This window comes from Macaca nemestrina, chromosome 6 (genome assembly GCF_043159975.1).
Source record: "Macaca nemestrina isolate mMacNem1 chromosome 6, mMacNem.hap1, whole genome shotgun sequence".
Lineage (NCBI taxonomy): Eukaryota > Metazoa > Chordata > Mammalia > Primates > Cercopithecidae > Macaca > Macaca nemestrina.
Window position 1 is genome coordinate 111142817 of NC_092130.1, and position 14297 is coordinate 111157113.

Consider the following 14297-nt stretch of genomic DNA (forward strand, 5'->3'; position numbering starts at 1 on the left):
ATGAAGCCACAAGAATCTCAAAAACTGCTACAGGGAGGTATAACTAGGCACAACCATTTTGGAAAGCAATTTGGTAAGGTCTGGTAAAATAAAATAGGTCTATCTGTGGACGTGCAGTTCTACTTCTAGGTTTGTATATGAATAACGAAACATATCATATGGGAATGTTCATTTTAGCAACACTTTGCAATAATATAAAAAACTGGGAACAACCCAAATGTGCATCAATTGATTTGATAAATATTTGTTCATTCATACAATGGAATACTACATCGCAATAAAAAGTAATAAAGCTATATGTATCTAGAAAAAAATCAGTTATTTTAAGTAAAAAGGCTGCAGAAATATACACATTAAAGAATAACACAGCATAGTAAGAGTTATGAAAAGGTTTAAAGCATGTAAAACAAAGTAATATTTTGTTTACTGATACATGCATGTGTAGCAAAAGCATAAGAACATGCATAGGAATGACAGACACCAAGTTTAGAATAGTAACTTCTAGAAGAAATCAAAGGAGGCTTAAATTTTATCTGTATTTTTAGGAAAAATAGTAAAATGTTAATATTTTCTAATGCTAAGTGGTGAGAACACACAGATGTTCAGTATATTATTCTCTATATTGTAAATTTGAAATATTTTATTTAAAAATTTTTTAATTTATTTGTTTTATTAGGAATCTGCAAACCACATTATTTTCTATCCCATAAGTATTTGTGAATATGAAAAATATAAAACATTTGCTTTGAAGAGCACATAAAGCAGCATTAGATTTCCGTTTAAGCCTCAGTTACTAAAAAGTATGATATATACTGGGGAGTGTGGAAGGAGCAGCAACACCACTTGGGTCAAAATGATTACCTGTGCAAGCAGTTCTCATTTACTGTGCATCCGAAATATCTGAAAGGTTTTTTTTTTTTTTTTTTTTAAAGAATAGACGCTCAGGGCTCATCTTAAACCTGCTTGAATCAAAATGTCTACATTGAGGACCATATACACAACAAGACTGAAAACCACTTGTCTATGAAAATGACACAAAAAGAAAAATGAGCAATCCTGACTGATTAAGAAAAAACATGTAGTTGGAATGGCTACGTGGACAGTTCCATGTATTCTACCTACTCACTCTATAAGCACTGGAAAAATATAAAAAAAAAATTAAGAAGACACATTTAACAATACTACACAAGTTAATACCACAAGAAAAGGGGACAGTAGCTGTATTTCATATGCAATGTATCAATCATACCATGTTCTTGGATGTTAGTAACTGAATTAGACCAGAAAAACATAGGTGCCTTTCAAGAAATAAAAACAGCACAAAAAGGCATAAAACATTAACTGTAACTGAAACACTCTCTTGATATGATTACAGTGCTGGATATTCCTTGCTCCACATTCCAGAGTCTACTGTTTACTTTCTTAACTTTCCTCTAATTCCTAGGAGGTTGACTTTTGGACTGCTACAACAAGGCTCTCTGGCCTTTTGGCTTCTAATATTGTCTGCCAGTGGAAAGTATCAAGTGGAGATGAAAGGACTACAAGAGTGTGAGGCTGGGGGTATGTATTCCCTCTGGTGCTCCCCTGTCAGATCACAGAAAGGCCAGAGTTCTTGTCAGGCAGCCTTTTCTTTTCTTTTCTTTTTTTCTTTTTGAGACAGAGTCTAGCTCTGTCACCAGGCTGGAGTGCAGTGGTGTGATCTCAGCTCACTGCAACCTCCGACTCCCTGGTTCAAGCGATTCTCCTGCCTCAGCCTCCTAGAGTAGCTGGGCTTACAGGCACATGCCGCCACGCCCAGCTAATTTTTGTATTTTTAGTAGAGATGGGTTTCACTATGTTAGTCAGGATGGTCTCGATCTCCTGACCTCATTATCCGCCCGCCTCAGCCTCCCAAAGTGCTGAGATTACAGGTGTGAGCCACCACACTCAGCCCCAGGCAGCCTTTTCTACATAGTTTCCATGTGAGTTTCAGTAATGGTCCTTCTCTTGCCTCTTCAGGCCTAGGGATGATAATGACTCTCACTATTGCTAGTCTTGGGGTGCTTCACCACCCATTGTTGGTTTATTTTAACCTAGAGACACCTATGTAAATTAAACTCATCTCGGTTACCTCATTTGAATATGTCATCTATTTTCTACCAGAACACTGACTGACATTACTAAGTATAAATTATGCCTTATACCAGAGTATCAGAGTAATAAATTTATTCTGTAGATCTAATCTTATAAGCTGATCTATACCACTGTTAACCACTGTTCTAGGTATTACGTATGATTCAAGAAAGAAAAAAATACTTTTATATATATATATATATATATATATATATATATATATATATATACATGGCATAATTTATGCCTTTGAAAAAAATCTAAATAGAGAACAAGCTCATAGCCAAACTAAGTGAAATAATTAAGAACACAGAAAATAACTAGTAATTAAGCAGTATCAGATAAACTAAGGGCAAGAAACAAGAATTAGGGAGTCAGTGAAGAGAGTAGTCTTCCAGTTGGGTCTTAAAGTATAGAGGGGATTTAAACAGCATTAGCCAAGTAGAATGAAGAGATACGGACATCTAAAACAAGGAAAATAAATAAGCCAAAACACTAAGTTGGGAAAGTGTAAGGTTGTTTGGCTAGCAGTAAGTATAATGTTTGACCTGAGCAGAGAAAGCTTTATTTCTGACTCTACAGCCTTATTAGTTCTAAGTCAGACACATGTAGCTATATAAATATCTATTATACACTTTACGTATCATCAGAAAACAGTCTGGGAAATAACAAATTCCACCTTGAAACCAAAGATCTGAGCAAAATTTGGCCAGAAAGACAGAACTTCTCCTCATGCAGTTAATTTCTAACTCTATTAAACAAACTTTGAGTAAACAGCCCCCAATTTACCTATAATACCATTGGCCCACAGATCTATTCTATTCATTCCTTGCTGCCCAAAATATGTGTCCATACATCAATTTTGGCCTCTAGGATACATTTTTTCAGCAGGTTTCTGAATAGGCTAGGCAATTCTCATTCAGAACAAGCCTCACTGTTTATTTCAGCAATTTTATCAAGGATGTTTTAAAGCTGCTTTTAAACAGCTGTGGCTGTTTCTAAGGTTTTCCAGATATCGAACCATCAGTGAACTAATCAGGTAAAGAGATTATAGAACATAAGGACAGTTCAATTACTAACAGAATATTCTCCAGTATTTCTGCTTGCTATGGAAAAATTTATCAAGATTTAAAAACCCCAGGAGTTCCAATTTCCTCAGCCAGCCTTTTTATGAAACTCAGCCATCATTTCTCAAAAATTTTCTAAAATCTAAGAAAGCAAGAAAACACCTTGTTAATAGTGATGTCACCAAGATGGCTGACTAGAGGTACCTGGCATTCCTCGCAAAAAGGGACTTTTTCGTGAAGAGATTAAAAAGAAAAATACAAAAGATCAGCACAACAGAGCTGGTTTTCTGGAAAGATAAACAAACTTGACAGAACTTGTAAGAAAAAGAAGACAGGAGGCTCAAATAAAATTATAAATGAAAAAGTGGATATAACAAATGACACTACAGAAATACAAAGGAAAATATTATGAAAACTATACACCAACAAATTGGAAATCTGAAAAGAAACTGACAAATTTCTAGATACGTACAACCTACCAAGACTGAACTATGAAGAAACAGAAAACCTTTACATTAAGATTAATAATAAATGAGGAGATTGAATCAGTAATAAAAAGTCTCCCATCAAAGTAAAAGCCCAGGATCTGATGGCTTCACTGCTGAATTCTATCAAACATTTCAAGACTAATACCAATTCTTCTCAAAATTTTCCAGGATTTATAAAATCCTAAAAAGTCCCATCAAAAAACTGTTAGAACTAATTACCAAATTCAGTAAAGTTGTTTAAGATACAAAATCAATATATAAATTCAGTAGCATTTCTATGTGCCAATAGAGAATTATCTGAAAAAGAAACCAAGAACGCAATCTCATTTACAGTAACTACAAAAAATTAGATACCTGGAAATAAATTTAACCAAGCATGTGAAAAATCTCTATTGTAAAAGTTACAAAATATCGATAAAAGAAATTGAAGAGGATGCAAATGTAAAGAAAGATATTCTGTGTTCATGAATTAGATTAATTGTTAAAATGTCCACACTACTCAAGGCAATCTACAGATTTAATGCAATCCCTATAAAAATACAAATCACATTTTTCAAAGCAATGAAAAAAAATCCTGAAATTCATACAGAACCACAAGAGACCCCAAATAGCCAAAGTAATATTGAGCAAAAAGAATAAAGCTGGAGATCATATTATCTGACTTCAAACTATACTACAAAACTATAGTAATCAAAATGGCATGGTACTGCTATAAAAATAGAAAGGCCAGTGGAAGAGAATTGAGAACACAGAAATAAATCCACATACAACCAACTGATTTTTGATAAAGGTATAATAAGCACATGTTAGGAAAAGGACTGTATTTTAAATAAATGATACTGGAAAAACTGAATATCCACATGTAGAAGAACAACTAAACCCCTGTCTTCTACCATATAAAAAAAAAATCAGCTCAAAATGGAAATGGATTGGCCAGGTGCAGTGGCTCATGCCTGTAATCCCAGCACTCTGGGAGTCCGAGGCAGGCAGATCACCTGAGGTCGTGAGTTCAAGACCAGCCTGACCAACATGGAGAAACCCCTTCTTTACTAAAAATACAAAATTAGCCGGGTGTGGTGGGCACATGCCTGCAATCCCAGCTATTTGGGAGGCTGAGGCAGGAGAATCACTTGAACCCGGGAGGCGGAGGTTGCAGTGAGCCAAGTTCATGCCACTGCACTCCAGCCTGGGCAACAAAAGTGAAACTCCATCAAAAAAAAAAAAAAAAAAAAAAAAGAAACTGGATTAAAGACTTAAATGTAAAACCTGAACCTATAAAACTGCCAGAAGAAAACATGAGGGAAATGCTTTATGACCTTGGTCTAAGCAACGATTTTTTTGGATAAGACCTCAAAAACACAGACAACAGAAACAAAAATAGACAAGCAGGATTATATTTAACTAAAAAGTTTCTGCACACCAAAGGGCACAATCGATAAAGAGAACCTATAGAATGGGAAAAATATTTGCAAACTATGCATCCGAGTTAATACCCAGAAGATACAAGGAACTTAACTCAATAGCAAAATAATAATCTGATCAAAAATGGGCAAAAGACCTGAATAGATGTCAAAAGAAGACATATAAATGGCCAACGGGTATATGATAAAATGCTCAACAATCACTGTTTGGGAAATATAAATGTAAATTAAAACCATAATGAGATATCATCTTACCCCAATTAGAATGGCTATTATTGAAAAGACAAAAAAAAAAAAAATGCTGGAATGTATATGAAGAACGAGGAATTCTTATATACTCTTGGTGGGAATGTAAATTTGTCCAGCCATTATTGAAGACAGTATGGAGGTTCCTCAAAAATTAATAATGAACTACAACATGATCCAGCAATCCCACTACTAGGTATATATCCAAAGGGAATGAAATCAGTATGCTGAAGAGACATCAGCACTCTCATGTTTATTACAGTACTATTCACAATACCCAAGATATGGAATCAATCTAAGTGTCCATCAAAGAATGAATGGATAAAGAAAATGTTGTATATATACACAATGGAACACTATTCAGTCAAAAAATGGGATGAAGTCCTGCCATTTGTGGCAACATGGATGAGTCTGGAGGACGTTATATTAAGTGAAATAAACCAGGCACAGAAAGACAAAATCTGCATAATCTCACTCATATGCAACTGATAACAGCTGATGTCAGGCTGGGCGCACTGGTTCATGCCTGTAATCCCAGCAATGTGGGAGGCCAAGACAGGAGGATTACGAAGTTAGGTGTTCAAGAACAGCCTGACCAACATGGTGAAACCCCATCTTTACTAAAAATGCAAACACTAGCTGGGCGTGGTGGCACATGCCTATAATCCCAGCTACTCAGGAGGCTGAGGCAGGAGAATCACTTGAACCCGGGAGACAGAGGTTGCAGTGAGCCAAGATCACGCTATTGCACTTAAGCCTGGGTGACAGACTGAGACTCCATCTCAAAAAAAAAAAAAAAGTTGATGTCATAGAGGTACAGAGAACAGCAGTCACCAGAATCTGGGAAGCAGAAAAGGGGAGAGAGGAAAAAGGGAAAGGGGAAAGGGAAAGGAAGAGGGAGAGAGATTGGTCAATAGGTACAAACTTGCAGTTACGTACAAGGAATAAGTTTTGATGATCTACTGCATACCAAGGTGACTATAGTTAATGATACTCTATTGCACATATTTCAAAATAACCAAGAAGAGAGAATTTTGAATGTTCTCACCATAAAGAAATGACAAATCTTTGAGGTAATAAATACCTTGATTTAATCATCATACAACATGTACATGTATCAGTACTGTACCCCCAAATATGTACAATATACGTGTCAAAAATGTGTCAATTATTGTTGCGGGAAGTCAGGGAGCCCGAACGGAGGGACCAGCTGAAGCCACGGCAGAAGAAGATAAATTGTGAAGATTTCATGGAAATGTATTAGTTCCCCAAATTAATATTTGTATAATTTCTTATGCCTGTATTTACTGCAATCTCTGAACATAAACTGTGAAGATTTCATGGACACTTATCACTTCGCCAATCAATACCCTTGTGATTTTCTATGCCTGTCTTTAATCTCTTAATCCTGTCATCTTCTTCATAAACTGAGGAGGATGAACATCACCTCAGGTCCCTGTGATGATTGTGCCAACTGCACAAACTGTTTGCAGAGCATGTGTGTTTGAACAATATGAAATCTGGGCATCTTAAAAAAAGAACAGGATAACAGCGATGTTCAGGGAACAAGAGCAGTAACTTTGAACTGGCTGCCAGTGAGCCGGACAGAACAGAGCTATATTTCTCCTCTTTCCAAAGCAAATAGGAGAAATATCGCTGAATTCTTTTTCCCAGCAAGGAACATCCCTGAGAAAGGGAATGCGCCCCGAAAGTAGGCTTACAGACGGCCCCTTTAAGGCATGCTATCTTTTATGGTCTAAGCGAAGGGATGAAATAAGCCCCGGTCTCCTGTAGCGCTCCCAGGCTTATTAGGACGAGGAAAATTCCCGCCTAATAAATTTTGGTCAGACAGGTTGTCTGCTCTCAAACCCTGTTTCCTGATAAGATGTTATCAATGACAATGCGTGTGGAAACTTCATTTGCAATTTTAATTTCGCCCCATCTGGTGGTCCTGTGATCTTGCCCTGCCTCCATTTGCTTTGTGATATTTTATTACCTTGTAAAGTATGTGATCTCTGTGACCCACACCCCACTCGTGCACTCCCTCCCCTTTTGAAAATCACTAATAAAAACTTGCTGGTAGTGAAACCCCGTCTCTACTAAAAATACAAAAAATTAGCTGGGCGCGGTGGCGGGCGCCTGTAGTCCCAGCTACTCAGGAGGCTGAGGCAGGAGAATGGCGGGAACCCGGGAGGCGGAGCTTGCAGTGAGCCAAGATCGCGCCACTGCACTCCAGCCTGGGCAACAGCGTGAGACTCCGTCTCAAAAAAAAAAAAAAAAAAAAAAAAAACTTGCTGGTTTTTCGACTGGGGCACATCACAGATCCTGCCAACATGTGATGTCTCCCCTGGGCACCCAGCTTTAAATTTCTCTCTCTTGTGCTCTTTCCCTTTATTTCTCAAACCAGCCAAGACACTTAGGAAATAGAAAAGAACCCACATTAAACATCGGGAGCGGGTTCCCCCGATAAATTATAAATAAAAGTATAGTGAAATTAAATGGCTATTTACAAAAATATGACAACAAAAATTGTATATACATTCAAGAAACATGTAAAATGATTCTCATTTAAATGTTATTGGGTGGGTTCTACTTTGGCTGGGAATTCAAGTAATTAAATAATCTCTGTAAAAGAAAATAAAAACCTTAAGTAAATTGTTAACATATACTGTATCACGGATATTTGGTTTTGGTTAATATGATTCTATTTTTTGTATAGTCTGTTGTATACTTACGGACAAAAACCTAACAGGCAAGGATGCAAGGATGGCAATTTTTCCGGATCTAAGAGTCACTACCAGGATAATTATTTTTCATTTCCCAGTGGTTCCAAACCCAAATAATCTTTTGCCCCAGGTCCCCCGAATTCTAAACAGTTCACAGTGGTAGAACTATGTTCAGTTTTTTTTAGCATTCCCACTGACCATGATAGTCAATATCTATTTGCTTTCACCTAGAATAATCAACAATGCACCTGGACAGTCATGCCTCAGGGGTTCACTGAAGCCCCCTCCTACTTCTCTCAAGTGCTCCATCAAGACTTGAGCACACCCTCCAGTATCAAGGGTCAACTCTCCCGCAATACATAGAGGACCTCTTTGTTCATGCACTGAGGAGGCATCCTAAGAGTACTTCATCTACCTATTAACAGTTAATAGAGAAAGGACACAAAGTCTCCATAGAAAAATTATATTTATCATCAGATACTATTCACTATTTAAGGCATGATCTAAGTGCTGTAAGTATCTAAGTCTCCTAATAAACTTAGGCTTATCCATGATTTTCCCAGGCCCAGAACTAAGAGACAACATGTTAGTAGAGTTAGTTGGATATTGCCATCTACAGGTTCCTAAATGTTTACTCTTAGCATCCCAACTTACTGAACTCACTAAAAATTCAGTTCCTAAACCCATTCCTTGCGGGAGCTGGCGGGGAGGGGGGGGACATAAGGCAGCTTTGTAGAATGAAAAATGGTAGTACAACGACCCCTAGCCCCCTGCTTTAGAATTGTCCAATGATTCAAAACCTTGGATCTTTTTTGTACATTAAAGCAGGCATTGGGGAATACTCGCACACATACCTGTGCCTGCATTTTATCTAAAAATCAGTCTGTCAGCATTTACACTGACAGTCACTATGCATTTGAAGTGGTTCATGATTTTGAAACACTTTGGAAGCAAAGAGGTTTCCTCATTCCTTCAGGCATACCAACAAAAAGTGGCCCGCAAGTTGATAACCTCCTTGCTGGATACTGATGCCCAAAGAGATTACTGTTACAAAAAAAGAGACTCAAACAAAGAGAACTGAGGCTGAATATCAGGTAAATGCCTCAACTGATGTTCGTGTCAAAAATGTTACCCAACTCTGTGAGGTCTTTTGTCTATATCCAACAGCTGGAAACAGTAAGGCATGCTCCCTGCTACTTAACTTTGCCTCTCTACAACCAGATGCTATTAGTTATTGGGGGGGAGGGGGAGAAGGCCTCTACAAATTAAAATGAATTTTGGGAATGAGAAGGATGTATGAGAAGGATGTTCTTGTAATTTCCTTTCCAAGTTCTGGGAAGGCCAAGACAGCTACTTGGTACTCCAAAGGTCACTTAAGGGGTATTTGCTATGCCTCTTACATTCCCTTATCCATAATGGTACTGACAAGAGAGATCAAACGATCAAAAAGTTTTGATGGGAAAATTGTTATAAAGTTATAAAAGCTATTTAAAATCAATATTTAACCTGGCAAACTCATAATCCAAGAAAGTCTCTTTATGTTCCCCTGGAATGACCGGCCCTCACTCCAACCATTAGGCCCATTTGAACATGTACAATTAGACTTCATCCACTCCCACCAAGCATGTACTTGCAATAGTCTGTATGTGCCTGTTATAATCTGTGTGTTCTATGGATGGGCTCAGGCCTTCCCAGGTCAAAAGGCTGACATGACCTTACTGTAAAACAAAACTGCCAAAAGGAGTACTTCACACCTGGGGTATACTGAATGCCATTTCAAGTAACTGAGCCACTCATTTTACTGGACAGTAATTCATGCACTACTTAAATTATTACAAACAGTCTAGCATTATCATTGTCCTTATCCCCCTCAGTCCTCTGGTAAGGTCGATAAAACTAATGGGATACTTAACCTCAGAATTTCCAACTTATCTGAAATCACTAGACTTCTTTGGCCTAAAATTCTGTCTCTGGCTCTTATGACTCTTTAGAGCAACAGTGTTGGAAAACACAAGTTAACTTCTTATGAAATTATTGCTGGTTAGCCTATATCTTTGGCTACTACACCAAATGTATATCCCTAATTGACCGATGTTGAAATGACCCAATACTGTACATTCTTAATGCACCATGCTAAAAGTTATCACCAACAGGTAAAGGAAGACTTTCAAGACACAGATCCAAAAAGGCTTGTTGGATCCTGGCGATTGGGTGTTCCAGAAATGCCATCAAAGAAAGACTGCTTTTGAATCCCCTGGAAAGGACCCTACCAAGTGCTCTTGACTACAGACATTGCAGCTAAACTCAAAGGTGTTGACCCCTGGATTCACATCTCCCTCATAAAAGACCACCTCCTGATGCCACTTGCTTCTCTTCTTAAGCCACAGACCTTAAAAAATCACGTTAACCAGGATAAGAAGTTGATGACTTCACACTGTGGACGGCTTTCCCCAAGACATCAGAAAAACATCCTCCATCATAATAAGACTCTTATCCCTCTTAATTTTTCCTTACTTATGCCTTTTCCGCTTGGCAGGATAATATTGTCACAACCAGTTGCTTCTGTAGGTAACTTCACAGAGTGTTGGATCTGTCCTGCCAAACCCAAATTTTACATAACTTAAAATATCTTTTAGTCCACTCAGTGGCTAACTTAAACACATCCCTAACACAACTGCTTGTTCAAATTGTCCCTATTATAGAGTCAGATTTCTAGATCCACTTGTTCTCTCTCCCTGTTTTAATTTAATCCAGTCATGGGATACAAGAACCAAGTCCAAATGAGTGTATCATAAGACAGGATTGTACCAAAAGCCTGAATAGAGTTTCTTGCAAACTGACTTATGTGCAAACATATTACAGTTATTTTAACTTATAAACTCTGCTTCAGCTTCTTGGCTAGAAACTGCTAAATCCACCATTCCAAGCAATATATCCATGAACAACAGAACTGGAAAGCAGTCTTCATGTGCACCCACAGGGTATATCATTATTTGTGGATAATTCTGTGGCCAACCTTATACACAGGCAACCTCATGCCTTGACAGGTAAAGGATGAAGGGCCAATGTAGGCTAAAAATCTTAATGGTAAGTTTTCACTCCATAATCCAGAAGTGGAACACTGGCTCACTCCTCCTAACCTATGTCATAGATTAAAGACAACACTGCCAAGATGCATTAACCCTTTTGGATGGGCTTTGTTAGGTCCCTTTTCCTATGGCTTGGAGTAATACAAACAAAGCACTGATTATAATTTATCCCTCACAATAGCCTCTATAGAAGATTCTACTGCAATGCTATAGCTGCACAAGACTTCTTTGAATTCTCTTGTTAAAGTTATACTAGATATTAACAGAATTGCTCTAGATTTCTACTGGTCAAAGAGAGAGGAGTCTTTGCAGTTGGTAACACTTATTGTTGCACACAGATAAATTCCGGTATTATAGAGACTCAGTTGCAAAAAAAATTAAAGAACAGGCTACTTGGTTAAAATGAGTGGATTCATTGTCTGTCTCATTCTTTGATCTGTTCAATTTTAGTTGGTTTGGTTCATGGGAACTTTGATTAAGGAGCACATTCCAAACTCTTGGTATTATCTTTCTGATAGTCATAACAGCAGTCTCCCTAGTGTGCTGCATTCTCTCAAAAGTTTTAAATGACTGCATGCAGCAATCTGCTGAATGTCAATGATCTCTCTCCAGCTGATATGATAAAAACTCAAAGAAACCTATGATAATGAGGACACCTAACCTATTAGTGACATGTTGAGACTGAAAACCCAGAATGATAGTAACTGACAGTAGCATTAATGCCCTAAGTTTTGGTCACATTCTCACTTAGGTGAAAGCTTACTGAAAGGATAGAATTGTTAAATAAAAATTTACAACAGGACGTTGTTTTAGACGGAGCTCCTCCACTAGGCCCCAAGAGATCAAACCAAAAGGGAGTCACTCATGCTCAGTGCCACATAATCAAACTGAAACTTTAAGGAAGTAGGTCAAAGACCAAACTAGTTTTTCCTGAAAACAGGAGATTCACTGCAACAGGAAAGGGGTTAGTAAACCTGAGCTGGCGTAAGTAGTCCCTTCTGCTTTAACACTTAAAAGTAACCTTAAGTAATCTGATGTTAACCAACAGACTTTTAAAAATTACTCTGTTTCCTTGTTCCCACCTTACAAAAAACCAACTATTCTGCCATGCCTAAGGCATGGAATTCTATTTTATGGAATGAGATGCTACCCAATTTGAGAATTGCTAATAAAAACCAATTTGATATTTAAACTAATTTGTCAAAATTTTTTATTTTGACATTGGTGTGGTCAGGAAAGTCTGTTGCACACACAACTTAACAACTTTTTTTGAAAATAGCAATTTTATATTTTGAGGCTATATTGCCTCGGCTGTATTACACTCAAAACATATAATGTTTGTAAGCCACATTTTAGTATTCAAAATTGTTACAAAGATTTAAATTTAAATTTATGTGAAATTCAAACTTCTCTATGAAATATACTCCCAATCTAACACTGTTCCAGTATGATGTGATCTACTTAATGTACTCTATTTAATATGTAAGTAAAATACATAATTTCTAAGAAATCAATGTGATGAAAAGAGATAATTGATGGGTTACAATAGAGACTACATACAAACGTACACATACGCACAGAACTTCAGCCTACAGGTAAGCATTGTCCCCTTTGTAGTAGACTTCTGGGAAGATTGCAAACTTATTCTAATAATGTCTGTCATTATTTTAAACTATTTTTAAACTGCCCTTTTGAAACTGCCTTCATAGCCATCAGGACAATCCTTTAAATATCCTTAATAGTGGTAAAATCTTGAAGGTAGAATTGAGTTTTACAACCATGTAGAAATCATTCTGCCAAATTTAGCAAAGAAAACAGGTACTCAAGCTGAATTAGATTTTTGATAAAAAATAGAAAAAAACAAGTGTTTATGAACGTTATCATGAAATGTTTTTATTTTGCTTGTAAACTGACTAGAAATTTCAAAAAATACAAAATAATTATGAATGGCAGCAGCACTACGGGAATAAGTGTTTAGCCTCCTGAGGTGACTACTTGGAATGACCACTCTCTAAAAATATAAACAGCAGCATGTTTAAGGAGGGAAAATGTTTCAAGACTCTGCAATCACATTTCAAAGTTACAAAGCTGCTTTCTTCCGTGGAGTTCAAACTGCTTTCGAGATATTACTTCATTAATTCCCCAAATATCCCTATGAAGGGAAGGACAGATCACCATCCTTTTTTCAGATGGCCAAATGGAGGTGGTATAAGGGACAGAGAATTGTGTTTATTCCACGAAAGCAACAATTAAGTCTAAGCATACTGCCCCCTTGTACTATGTAGTTAGTAAAATTTAAGCGAAATTTTTAATCTTTATGCTCCTTGATGAAAAGACATTGTAAGAGTAAAAAGCATTATTATTCAGGTAGCTATGTCATAAAACATTACAGAAATAGATTAAAATGATTAATGTATTGCATTCTTGCCTGGAAGAATTCCTGCTTCATGAGGTGCTTATTAAAGAGGCTGGTGTCGGTCCTCAGACACACTCAAAAAAGTGCTCATTAAGTCTATGTTATCAAGAAAGAAAGCTTGTTTTTTTCAATATTATTTTTTGAACTTTTGAAGAAAAAAATCTTCATTTGAAAAACCAAACACATAAAAAATGAGAGAGGAAGAAAAATGGACTAACAAAATACCATTGACAAAACGAAGAGCAAACCCTAGGGAAACTGCTAAATTTTTTATGGTTCCAGAGAGATAAAGTACAACGTAACACGCACACAATTACGAGATAATTTTCATTAAAGTAATTCAAATGACTATCCTCCTAAAATTTTTATTCTTTATGAGAAAAAACTTGCTGCTCAAATATTTCGGGAAATCTAACAGCTCGCCTCCTCGATTCTACTTATTAAATATTTAGAGTCTCTGCTATTGTCACCAAGTATCTTCGGGCTGCCAGTGGCACTACATTTATACAGGAGATGAAAGTTTGACAGATAAAAGACAACGGAATTTTACTTCTTTCCACGACTCAAATGATACCACTCATTTGAAACCAGAGTGATTATGATCTTTCAAGTATCACTTTTAGGGGTACTATAACAGGAGTCTGAAAGGATTCGACTCTATTTTTTAAGAAAGATTTTAACAATTAGTAAATAAAAATACAATGAGCATCAGATCGTCCATCTTTGACCGCT

General features: G+C 36.9%; 1 protein-coding gene across 4 annotated transcripts in view; it reads right to left on the reverse strand.

The window, feature by feature from the left end:
* Window positions 1-14297, reverse strand: part of LOC105499472 (ring finger protein 180) — a 227131-nt gene that overhangs the window by 211733 nt on the left and 1101 nt on the right. The window lies entirely within an intron of this gene.